General features: G+C 38.2%; 1 protein-coding gene across 3 annotated transcripts in view; it reads right to left on the bottom strand.

The window, feature by feature from the left end:
• The window catches only part of WDR25 (WD repeat domain 25), a 66,063-nt gene that overhangs the window by 29,413 nt on the left and 22,590 nt on the right, over positions 1 to 14,060 (bottom strand). The window lies entirely within an intron of this gene.

Here is a 14,060-nt window from a genome sequence, read left to right as displayed (position 1 = left end):
ATGATACAATGTAATACCTGTTGAGTTGTCTAATAAAATGGATACCAAATGCTATAACCATACCAGTAAATCCTACATTTTATTACTTCTAATATTAGCAGTAAAAATGAATCAACACTTTGACAGCACTTCATGGTAGTTTTATTGCCATTTCAGCAAACCCAAGGCAGTTTACTGCTTTAAAGTTACCATTTTACTCATGGTACTTCTCTTTGCAATTAGTCATCCTCATCCTGCAAAAACTTGCAGGATGAAAACAACACTGGCTATGAACTTAGTTATTCTGAGTTTGGTCTATTTAATCAATTTCTCAATTCTAAGATTGTTTATATGATGCTGGGAACATACTAGGCAGTTAACAGAATACAAAAATTTGACTTGTTTTAAAGTGAGATCAAATTCAACCTTCACGTATGTTGACACAAGAGAACTGAAGTTAGTATCTAAATAAAACTGACTGCATGTTTGTGCATTTTAAAGGATGTTAAAAACAAAAACAAGCCGCTAAATCAGAAAACATACGTAGGTGTTTGCTTTCTTGTGGCAACAGCACAATTCACAATACAGTGGAATGTACAGGGGGGAAAAAAAAGCAAGACTTTTGGTAATGTATTTTTATCTTCAATTATATTTTCTTCTTACTGGACAAAAAGGACTTGCTGACAATATCATTATTATATAGTCCATACTCAGAAGACAACATTCCATTATAGAAAATTATTTTATCAAAGTGTATTCTAGCACAGAGCACAGTTCTGCAATGCAAAGCAACCAATTATCATTAATTACTTCAACAGTCAGTTAAGACTGGAATCATGATGGCCATACCCTAAGTATTCGACCCTATCCACAAGAAAATAAATCGGGAATTTTAATGTTAAACTGCTTTTGAAAGTAAGTTTCTCTGCTTTAATGAGTTTTAATGATCATTTCAAGCTTCACAATATTAAAAAAGGGTTAATTGTGTCTTGGAGGGCTTTTAATACAAGTAAGCTAATGAATGAATCAAGATGAAAGGAAAAACAGGTGGTACATGCTTCAGATATTTTTCTGTCATGTTTTAGTGATTAAGTATGAAAACTCAATTTTCACAAGAAGGATTAAGTAAAGCAAGTTCAACAGCACTTCTGAGTTCCTGCTTGATTAAAAAAAAGCTATATAAATGGAAAAAGCGCACCCCCAAAGCGGCACATTTCCCTCCATTATGTGAAACAGAACAGACGATCAGCTCTCATGGATGAGACCACTGACCACGCAGAAGTTACTGAGTACCATGCTCCTCCTCACTGTTACGCTTCCCATCAGCTCTTTTTGCTCAGGGAATGGCGGTGCTGCAATGCCTTCTGGAATTAAAGCCACGCAGGCAAGGCAGTCTTGACTGAGGAAATTCACTTAGTTTATTGCCAATTAACATAAACTTTTAATAACTGATTCAGGTACTGAGGAAAAAAGACCAAGAGTTAAACGAGCACTTAAGGGAGCATCTTCCCTCCCCAGGCCCCACTTCAGTCCAGCACGCCTCCCCCCCTACTCCTACCCCAGCTTCCCGCTTTCACCAGGCGTTATGCTTGGTCCCTTCCACATCCCTTTGGCAAGACAACGGCCATCGCAGGAGGCTGGGGCCAGGACCTAGAGATGTCTTGTTGCCTCTCCTTGCTTCCTACTCTTTTCATCCCCTGCTCTTTGCTTCTTACTGCTTCTCTGTTCCTCTGCTCCTTCTCTCCAAATGCACATCTCTTCCCCTATCTCCCTCCCATCGCCTCCTGTGTCCTCAAATGCATCCTTGTGTCCTCCGGCCCCAGTGGCTGCCCCCTTTCTTCAATGTGAGTGAACAGAGGCTCCAAATGCTCCTCTCAAGTTCTGCCCCACCGCAAGTTGTTTTCACCTGTTTCAGAGCAAGCAGGAACCAGCTGCAGCAGCACAGGGCAGCTCATGACCTCCCACACAGGCCACCCCAGCAGCCTCTGCCACCAAACTCCACAGTTAATGCCCAATATAAGCCATCGGTTCAGACCTCCATCAAGATCAGTCCAATGCAAACTCATTGGAGCCCACAAAAGTGCTTTTAAATAATGCTGAGAGGTGCCACTTCTGCTGTGGCTTAACAGCTTAATGGCAAGAGAAGTCACAGAAGGCAGCAGAAGATGATGGCGGACCCTGTCCCGCTGTGCACTGGCAATGCTCTGAAGGCTTCATCCAGGTGCATTCAATCCCAGGTATGGTTCCATATGACCTGCCTGGGATTTTCCTTCAAGTCTCACATCTGGTGAATTTAGCTCAGTGTGACTTTGATACATTACTGTGCCCTGCTGCAAGGAGCATACTGTGCAGCGTAACCCCAGAACAGCTTCAATTTTATGTTTCAATATTCGTCTTCCACAGGAAAAGGGAAGCTCTACTTGCTATTTCCAAGAAGTGGTATTTGATATTTACATTTAGCTCTTCAGCAATCACTTCAGAGATGCAGCCATGCCCACAGAAAGTCATATAAAGGTGAGCCATTGCATATCAAGAAACATACATGGGTGTGCAGAACCCAAAACAAGGCAATTAAAGGACAAGCTATGCACTTTCTGTACAAATAAGAAATTATGAAAAGGAGGGAGCTATGAATGCTCAGCTGTCCCAAGTTAAAAGCACTGTTCTGTGTCTAGAAGTGACAGAGATGTTAACCATGTTACACCCACAAAGGTAGATTCTACCGTATTTCATTACCAAGGAAAGACGCTGCTGAACTTTAAGCATACCTAGTAATAAATACCTTTTATATAAAGGTTTATAGAATAAACTCATAGATTTACATGGAATAAAGGCTTAGATATTTAGTACATAATAAATTACTCCGGCAGGGGGAACAGTTCATTAAAAAATACAAAGGCTGAGATATGTATCTTCCTTCATAGGCATTTAATGTGTATCAAGTATTATAGGACAAGATGCTGTGATGCAGCTGTCAAAGGAAGACAGATCTATATTCAATTACTTTTACCAAGAGATGAACTGTTTTAAATGTTGTTGCTTGACTTCAAAACTCAGCTTTTACAAACAGTCAGTATTATTTCTAGATGAAATACTAAATTCTCATTAAACCTGAGGTTGCTCTTTATCTTGTGATGTCAGATGTGATTTTAATTGCTGAGTTAAAAAGTTAAAGGCACAAATTTCAGCCCACTACTCCAAAAATACTGCTTATTGCCACACATTCAAGCAATGTTTGACATTATAAACAGTAACCAGTCCATCCTTTTCCCTTATAAAGAATCCCAAAACCAATGAAATATGCAACTGTTATTAGGAAAAAGGCACATATTACTCTATTACCTCCCCTAAATCTACAATTATAAACTAATGAATTCTCCAATATCTGAAAGAAATAAACAGCCAACACTCAAAGCTTTGAAATTAGCTAGTTATTTTCAAAGATTTTCTTCAATGCCTTTCCGACATTAAGGCATTATGAACACTTTAATTGCATTTTTTTCCAATTTTAGTAAAATTGGTTTTAATGTGTCAAGCTGGTTCATATTTCACTAATTCTTACTCTTCTGTATTTCACTATTTATAATGTTGCCTTTCCATTTCTTTTCCATCAACTGCTTTCATTTCATTTCCTCTCATATTATGGAAAGTATGATGATTACATAGTTATCTGCTAGGATTAATATATGGGGCCAAAATGGCAGGTACAAACAGCCAAGTGACAAAATTATACTAGATATTTCTTTACAAAAGCAATTTTCTTTTTGCTTTCTCTGAGGCATGTTGTAATTCAATTGCTCTTTCATGTTCTCCATAATATTTGGAAATAAAGGCTTTAGAAGTTGATTGTTTTCCCGTATAGCTTAGGAACGTTGTGAAAATACTGCAACTGGAATTTTAGGTAATATACCTTCACCTTCAAGATCAAAAGTTCACAAATCACGTAAGCAACTAAACAATATAACAGATGAGATTTATTATAGATTATATGTTTCCAGATCCTATTTTCTGACTGAAAACTCTCAGGAAAATAGCCCCTGAAAATAAAGTACTTTACGTTGAAGATAATAAAAACTCTCTTGGTAAGTCACAAAAGAAAGCAGGAGAGAGTAAGCATTTGATACTCAAGTAAATAGCAGCCACAGAAGAATGTTCAGGGGTCAGCAAGGAGTTGGTATCAACCAGCTCATAGGACACAAAATAAACGCTTTTATCTTACTGACCATCCAAACTAGGCATTTATTCCTAGAAAAAGTCACAGCAACATAAGCAGAGTAACCAAAGTAATGTGAGAACTCATCTAGCATATGAAGACTAATAAATTAGGAATTGAGCGCGTCTCTTCCACTTCTATGATTATCCATAAAACGCTTGCCTCCAAGCAAATTAGATTGCAGAAAAGAAAATATAGCAGCCTTACTTTTAGAAAGAGAAAGGTGCATCTATTCAAACAGACAGTCACTAATTGCACAGTGAATCCAAGAACAATGATTCAATTGTGATAAATTAGAGGCTGGTAGCAAGTATCAGGAATTAAGTTGTATGCATTTTGAATTTGCATGCACAAAGGAACCACAGTAGAGCCAATCAAGAATACTAAACAAGAAATTAATTTCTGGAGCATGCATAACAAATTTAAAACTTTTTTAATGGATCAATTCAAGTTAATTTCAACATAACATCCATACTAAAATAATAGAACTCTTCCCCTCAATTTAACCCCGTTGTGCCATTCTTCCGTAATTACCAACTTCCTCTGTCAATGGCTCCTACTACATGAACAACAAGAAATCATTTCCAACTTCTTGATTAATCTAAATACAAAGATGGCATTTAAGAAATAGCCCTGTTCAAGGATGATGTGGGATATTACTGAGTTACAGAAAGCATGAAGAACTACTATGCTTTGACTAGAACAGATGCTGCTCCCTTCCAAAGCATGCTCAGGTTGCTCCACAGACTTGTGAAGCTGAAGAGACATCACCCTCTCCTTTCCCTTTTTGGAATAACATTGCTCCTTGGTATGTCTCAAAGAGAAAATAACTGATTTATTTTTTTTTTTTAAACTGCAGAACTGATTTAATCTCTGAAATTTGAATATGTCATATCTGCTAACATGCATAGATTCAAGAGAATGGTACTCCCTGAACCATACTTCTTTTCTGATCTTATCAATATCTAAATACTGTACTTCCTAATAAATATCAATAAAGAAGGAAGTGCCACACTATCTACAGAAAATCATGTATATTCTAGTTTGCAAAGCAGGCTCAGAACTGCAGCTTAAAAGGTTCTTCGAAAGCCAGTGGGCCAGAAGTAGTCCCACAGAAAAATTACAAAAAGGTATTTGCTGCTGCTGCTGCTTCTTCAGATTCCCCACTTGGATGAGGTGCAGCTTTGGGCAGGATTGCATGAGCTAAAAGTGTCCCTTGGGTATCTCTAACCAACAGCAGTAAGGATAAGAAGTCACTCACATGCCCAGGTACATTCTTTTGTTCATAGAATTGAGGCAAGAGAAAGCCAGGAAAAAAGCAACAAGTAGCTCAACAGCAATAAATAGCCAAGCATGAGAGTTGGCAGGTGTGCCTAAGCCTCTCCTAGCCACCGCATGACTGAAAAAGAAATCCGATCTTGAATGGGCATGCAGTGTAATATGTATAAATTCCTAAATGTAAGAGGTATAAATTCCTAGAGTAACTACAGGAAGATTTAGAATGTTTCATTGTTGTTTCAGTTAGTGTTTTCTTAAAATAGTGAGCTAAATATTATAGTTTTAGTTGAAGGTAAGATTTGTTGAAAGGAGAATTGCAAAATGGATTCCTGTCTTTGCACTGTTTTGTCTAAACATGTAGTTAAACTGTGCAAAAACTAAGAGCTGAGGTCCAGGAAAAACTACAAGCTAAGGTATAGCTTAATGTAGAACCTGCAAGTGCTAATAAACTTATTTCCATACAATTATGAGGGATGTAAACAGATGTTCAGATTGTTATATAGCCTATGACTGATGACATTTTGGGCATATCAGCTTAATTTGTAAACTAAGTGTCCCAAAAAAGAGTTTGTCAGCAGGATTCTGTAACGCTAGATAAAGCTAACACATTTTCAGATTTGTTGAACACTTGCTCCAGAAATGTTTAAAAGTGTGCTACGGAACATATTTTAAATGGCATCAATCTTCCTAATCCAGACACAGTGTAAGAAGTATATATCAATGCTGTCATTTGAGCAAGCACTTACAGATTCCCACTAGCTTTCTTCTTGCAGAAGATGTAACTCAAAACACTATTATTTTACTAATCCAAAGCATAGGACTAGTGACTGACACAAAAGAGCCAACTTTATTATTGCTTTAATATCTGAATAAGAGTTTGTATTTGGATAGTTTATTAGTCAACTACCCTCACTACTGTAGAAACAAGGAGAATGGAAAGTAGCAAAATATTATAAATTCAGTTAGCTGAGACAGCCAGCATAAGGTCTCACTTTTTTTTTTCCCTCCAAAAATTTTAATAATAAAATGTTTCAAGAACATTTATCAAACTGATGAGGTGGAAAAATCTTCTCTTTTACCCCCCCCCCCCAAAAAAAAAAAAAAAGAACAGTACATTAGATCTTAAGATAGCTCTTATTTTGTAGGGGGCTTTCTTCAGGCAGAAGCATTTTAAGTTATAATACTAGTAGCACACTGCTAACCAAGTTAGCAGCAGTACTACTAGAAACTAGTCAGTGGTATGAAAACTGATTTGCAAATATGTCAATAGGTTGTAATCCTCGTGAATCCAGCAAAGGCTGAGTTAAGTACAAGCACTACATTTAGCTTCAGGAGGCAGCACTAACATACTAAGCATGCCAATGAAATACATTTCCAACTATTTGGTGTGTTTTATTTTAATCTTCCCTCTCACAGAAACTCAGCAGCCCTTTCCCCAAGGAAGACTCCATAATTGTTAATTGTGAAGCTTCATTCAGGTGGTTTGGCCATTAACAGGAAAATAAAAACCTAATCAAAAGTGTACTTTGAGCTTCCAACATCCTATAAAACGATTTTAAGAAAGCACTAATAGACTAAGATAAAACATTGACATTTGCAGCTGGCAAGGGGAGAGCCAAAAGAAGTAAAATAGAATTCTGTAAAAAGAAAACAAAACCCCCACACCACTATGGCAAGAGCTATCCATCTGATTATATACAATAAGGGAATGTTCCTGGTAAAGCTTTAATAAGGAGAAGTACTACACTTAACCTAAGCTTGTTTGTTGGCCATCTAGTCTTGGAAATACACCTAAGGATTCTATACTTCAAAAGCTAACTTGTAGTGCTAGGAAAATCTCATCAGCCAATCAAAACTGAAAACATAAATAATTTTAAAGTATACAAACTGGCTGGGCTTTTGCCAATATAAATAATTAATACAGCCTCCATGGGAGCCTTTCAAGTCAAAACTGGCAAACAGAACTCTTAAGAAAGTTGCAAATTATAAAAAAAAAGGATAATGGTAAGAGACAGAATAAGACTGATACAAAGATTTCATAGACATTTCTATTAGAGGATTTGTAAATTATATATTGTCATTGTATCAAAAGCTAAAGTTTTACCCCACGTGCTATATTTTTCTCAGGACATACTAATCTCACCCGCAAATAACTTTTTTTCCATCCCCTTGATTTGGAAATGGAAAAAGTAAAGAAAGCATTGACACTAGTGAATTCCTATTTCTTGGATGTTAGTCATGTCTGGAATTACAGAAAGACAGACAAGATGGATAGCTGGGACAAGACATTATTTCCATGTGGTGGTTTTCAATATTCTTTCCCTGTTAATTATATGCAGTTTCTGGACAAACAAGCTCAATCCTCCAGTGTTTCACAACCCTCGCAGAGGGAAGCCTTCACTTTCAGTTGTTTGGTTAGCACACACACACACATTTCATCTCCATTCACAAGTAAGGCATGCACAGATGTTGCAACACAAAATATCAGAATACTAATAATGTATTTCAACGGTCGATTAAAGTAAATAAATGCCAGAGTATGACATAATTATTCGGAAATAGGCCCTGGTGTCTTTAAAGCTACAGATTAGAATTAGTTTGTTTATAAAGGATGTTTACCTAAAATTAACATCTCTGTGATGAGAACTGAAATAAAACTCAAAGTATGAACAAGCTCAGGGTGAAATCTTGGCCTGCCAGGTCATTTACATGAAAACACAGTTAAAAGTTTCAAAGTTATTCAAAAGCAGTAATATTTGAGTGCTTTCATGACACAGCAACTCATTGTAAAATTTTCTTTTTATTACGGCATATCTGTAGCTGTGCCTGCTGAGCTGAAGTCGTATCAGATTTATAATGAACTATTTCCATTCAACACCTGGGCTTCACAAAAATAACAAACCTGAACAGGCACTTTCTTTCACGCTATTTGCACAGAGTAACATAAGCACTGGATATGTAATAATCTACTTCTTCATAACACCTAGCTTCTGAGTCACACATACACGTGAAATAAGGTGTGTATCATGAGAAATCCTGCTCTTGGAAGGCAAATCAATTCAATATATGCATTATTGTTATTTGACCATATAGATAAAATTTTACAAAAATCAATTACTACCTTATTATTGCTGAGAGAAACAAAATATTTAGGTGTGGAAGATATCCCTAATACAACAATAAATTTAAAAAAATCTAATACTTCCTTTATTTAGCAGAATGGTAACTTAGAGGGTGTATTATATATAACAAACCAATGAAAACATAAAGGAGACCTTAAATCGTGTTGCTACAGTCCATTATGAAGTGCAATTATGAGAAGGTAAAATTATTTCAGTGCAAGTCCTCAGAGAGGCCATTAAGGTGCCATTAAAAGACTATTATAATGTTTAACTTCAACAGTAAAGCTACTTCATTACCAGTCATACCATCATTTTAAAGAGAAGGCAATTCTCACCAAAAAAGAGGTATTCTAATTCAAAATAATGATATCATCCTCATTTTGGCTCTTTTATTTGCAATTTTAAAGTTTGTTAACTTTCTGCTTGCTTATGTAAGAATTAAGATCCAAGTGGTCCAATTTCCAGATGTGTTGGCACTTACAAGAGTCATTAATGCCAATGGAAGTTGAGGGTAGGGGGTTAATAAACTTTAAACTTTAGATTGAGTTTGAAAATCTGGATTTTAATCTCTTAATGTTATAGCATCTACTATAACCTACCCTCCTAACTGAGTGAATATTAACACCACTATTAACTTCTGATTAAGCAATTAGTGGTTTCATACATATACTGCATCGGTATGCAGCTAAGAACAATTAGACAACATATTTCTGACCACCTGATAAGCATTTGGGTCTGGAAAAATATTGCAAAATTACTTTTACATTCATTAAATACACAGTGTTTCTTCACCTTTAGCCACTGAAAATAGCTCCTCTCTTCAGCTGAGAGATTCTGTAATCCTCGCCTCACTTTCCACCAGAAAGATCAGTTCCCTGAAAATCAGAGTAAGTCATCCCTGCAAAAAAGTTGGATTATTTCAGATGCACTTACAAGGCTAATCTAGCAGTTACGGCGATGTGGCTCTGCCACAGTGAAGTGACTGATGAATAGTTTCAAAGACAGGAGATGCGTCAGAGCGTGCTGTCTGGGCCTCAGCGTGTGGTGACACAACAGCACACACGATGCTTGCAGAGCGGCACCCTCTCTCCACGCACCAGCACAGCCACGTCACAACACGAGTGATTTGCAGCTGAACACAAACCAGACCCGTCTTCCTACGGACAAGCAGGGCAGAATCTGACACAGGCACCGCTTGGAGAGGGGTTCAGGGGAACAATAATCAGACATTTTGTTACTATATATGGGTTTAAAAGGGTACTGTTAGAGAATGTGCTATTAAGCAGTGATAATCAACAGCATCTCCATAAAAAGCAATACTGAAGTGGGTTTCAGTCTGTTTCAGTTTCCAGAAGTGAAAGAAACCCCCAGTGGGGACAGAGACTGTGCAGCTACCTTAAACTGACAGTCACATAACATGCTTTTCTTAATCACTTTTTATAGATCCCTTAGAAGCAATTTGTGTTCCCAAGGATCCAGTAATCACAAGCCTAAGACATTACTACTACCTATTAAATGATATTTTTAGAGTATCATTACATTACTGAAGTATGCCTGCTTCTGTGCAAGCTTTGGCCTATCATTTGTTATACGGGTACTTCAGCTTTGAACCTCTCACCCAAAATAAATGAAAATTTATTAACTTCAACAGTAGTTGATTTTTCAACCCTAATAATTACAGGTTGAAGTTGGGAGGGGGGTGAGACTTGGAACTGGTGCATCTTGCTTAAGGAATAAATTATTCCACACCATTAAGAAGTAAAAAGTTTTTCCCCAGCCAGCTCAAAATAAATGTTTCGGAGTCTCCAATTTAGAGAGATGGATGATGTGGGGGACTGTGTCAATTCTGCCTTACAGAAGTCCAGACAGACAACATCCGTAGCTCTTCCCTTTTCCACTGATGTAGTCACTCCATCATAGAAGGCCACTAGGTTGGTCAGGCAGGATTTGCTCTTGGTGAAGCCATACTAGCTGTCTCAAATCACCTCCCTGTCTTCCATGTGCCTTAGCATAGCTTCTAAGAGGATCTGTTCCATGATCTTCGAGGCACAGAGCCGAGGCTGACAGGTCAGTAATTCCTAGGGTCCTCCTTTCTACCCTTTTTAAAAATGGGTGCAATGTTTCCCTTTTTCCAGTCACCAGGGACTTCACCTGGCTGCCATGACTTTTCAAATGTCATGGAGAGTGGCTTGGCAACTACATCAGCCAATTCCCTTCGAACTCTGGGATGCATCTTGGCAGGTCCCATAGACTTACGTATGTTCAGGTTCCTCAGGTGGTCACAAGGGAAACATTGCATCCTCCTACAAGCTACGGCCCTTCAAGTCTAGTTTAAAGCTCTGTCAATGAGACCCGCTACGCTTGTGAGCAAAGACCCTCTTCCCCCTTTGAGAAAGGTGAATCCCATCTGGGTGAATCCCATCTGACACCAGCAAGCCTGGTGTCGTGTAGCCCATCCCATTATTGAAAAACCCAGAACTGTGGTGGTGACACCAGCCACAGAGCCACGTATTGACAGACTGGGTGCATCTGTTTCTTCCAATGTCGATGCCTGCAACTGGAAAGAAAGAAGAAAAAATAACCTGTGCTCCAGATTCCCTCACCTGGAGTTTCTTTTGATCACCCTGTGATACAAGGCATATTTAAAAAGTGACAAAATCAGTTTCAACAAATTAAATACAGTAGAAGCTACATATCTTACTGTTTAATGAACAGTACCTAGCAGCTCAGGTTCCACCCCCACTAAGATAAAAAAAATATTAAAACAAGCTCAGTAAGAGGATCTTGCTGCTTCAAAATACTTCCAGGGAAGTGGGCAACGAAGAGAAGCACTAACACAATTTAGTGTTCCTTAGACATCATCTGAATGTCTCTTCAGGAATGACTGCCATCCCAAGAGGGGGATATAAACTAGAAATTGAGGAGACATGTTGAACAACCAGACTACTATCAAAGTTTATCATCTACTTAAACTATAATCAAGGTGGGCAAGTACATAGAGTGGTGTGAAAAAGCAGCTTAGTTTCTGGTAATATGTATTAGAGCTTTAATTCATATGTTGGTTAGAACCTATGGCATAAATCTGTTCAAAACACAATTGTGCAGTTGTTAGAATCCTTTATCAGTTACATTTCTCTACAGCATTAAGAGTTGAGAGAAAAATGACATGTTTATTTTCATCACTTTTATGGTTTTTTTCTACATTGCCAAGTGAAATCTTCACAGTTCTAGTTTCCTTCCTTGAAACCAAAACATCATTATTAACAAAATTCTCCTGAAACCATTTTATCTTGCCTGCTCATTTAAAAACTTCAGGAAATTATGCTGATAGACTTTCCAAACACATTGATTCCTTCTGCAAAAGCACATATTTGTTTGTTAGAATGTTTTATATCACATGTATCATTTTAAAAGACACTAGAAAATTACAGCCCTTTGCACCGTAAGTTCTTCACGTAATGAGATCAACATCTCCAAATACACTGATCATTCTTTTGACTTTTATTTTGGCAGACAGCTAGAGTTTTCCCAGCTCTTCTTTGTTCTTAAAAAGGAGAAATTCCAAAAGAATGGAGATGCAATAGAGGTGAAAGCAGCGTTCCTTCCCCTTTCCCCCATTCCAAGATTTGGGAAAATACTTTACTTTTCATTGATATCAGACCACTCTAAATATAGCCTTGTTGGCTAAGAGCCCCTTACAGGCCAGCAAGACAGTTGCGGCACAGCAGTGGAGCTGGCAGTAAATACCCTTGGACAGAGATGCCAGCTCCTCGGACCAGTTCAGCATCCTCTGTACTACACATCTCCCTCCACTGCTAGTTTCAGCATAAACTCTGCAGTACCAAGACCTCATGTGAAGGCAAGTGAATTGGTCACGTTGCACACAGCACTTGCTCGTCTCTCTAAAAGGCAGGGAAGCTGCACCCTCTGAAAACTATAATAAGCTAGACACACTGGGAACTGCAAAAAGTTGAACATATATTAAGGTGTAGGATCCATGTTATCATGGATTTGAAGATACTTGATTTTTGGCTACATATTTTAATATCCAGATGAATAATTAATTCAGGACTGCCCATCACAGCTTGTAATAGCTGTATTACACAATTAGAAACAAGATGGAGTGATATTTACCTTCAGAGGAAAAAATATCAGAGCCACCTGGCAGCAGAACAACTTTAACAGCTTGAATCGTTTCCACAGAAATAGCCTTATCCTGCAGGAGTTCAGAAACTGGAGTGAAGAGAAAAGATGACTGCAAGCCCACTGTTTGATTATTTTTTAACTGCTCTGAAGAATACCCCTAGCCTGAAGGCTACAGGGGTGAAAAGACCTCAACCAAAGTTTCAGATTTTTCTCCATAAGATGTTATTTAGCAGGATGGAAGTACAATATAAGAACCTCCACTTGTTTGAGTTACACCAGGGTCACCTAGACTGAGAATCTTTCCTATTTTTCTTGTGGAAAACATTCTGCTTTATAACAATTGTTTGTACCATTACTGAGCTATTATGATTTTTACGTATCTCTAAGAACTGGGGAAAGCAATGGGGAAAACATATAGGAAGTTTATGGTCCAAGTGACAAAGGTCTCTCGGTACAAGGTTTGGTCTCCTGCTTCCCCTGGAACAAGCTGCTATGTCTGTTGTGAATATTATGACTTCTAATGCACACATTGAATTGTTGCATGTAAATTGGAAGTGTGTACTTCCTATGTAAATTAAAGAGCCTCCAGATCTTTACTTCCTATGTAAATTAAAGAGCCTCCAGACAAAGATGCCTTCCATAATCCTCACTGATGATTCCTCTTAGGGAGATCAGCATAAGGTCCAAATCTCTCTGCCACAGGAATTCCTGCTCAGGTGGGTTTCCACCGGATGACTGAAAGCAGATTTTATCCAGAATGAAGCCTGTGAAAAATACTGTTAAATCCTGGAAGCTGAAGAGCATCACAGAATGAATACCATGGTGAGAAAGAAGTGATTATTACATTAAGGATGTTTGCATTTCCCGGCCACTCACAGGGAGTGTCTCCAGTATTTGGAAGCATAGCAGCCAGATGTCCCAAAGACCTCGGGATTTCTGAGGTTCACGTTTGGCTCCCAGGATATTCAATGCCTCCTATAAGATCTGTTGACTCAAAGCAAATAGTTTGCACACAGATGGGGATGGCTGTCTTCCACAGAGCCTAGGTTTTCTTTAACTTGTGCAGCAGCGCACACAAAAGGTATTCCCTCAGCATATTCCTGATGTTTAAATGTAATAGAGGCAATCCTGCTCTGCTGGGGCTACCTAGAAATCAAGCCAGTTGTAAAACAACTTGCCCATTTTTTAATTTTTTTTTTGCAATTTCCCTTCAAACACACACCACAACTCAGTTTTCTTCATCCAGAGCAGCCGTCACCATAACTATTCCTTGGCCCACTGGTGGGGGACTGCACAGTTGCAGGGCTGGTAAGCGTGACAAG

The sequence above is a fragment of the Grus americana genome, chromosome 5 (genome assembly GCF_028858705.1).
Source record: "Grus americana isolate bGruAme1 chromosome 5, bGruAme1.mat, whole genome shotgun sequence".
NCBI lineage: Eukaryota > Metazoa > Chordata > Aves > Gruiformes > Gruidae > Grus > Grus americana.
This window is presented reverse-complemented; position numbering and strand designations above follow the sequence as displayed.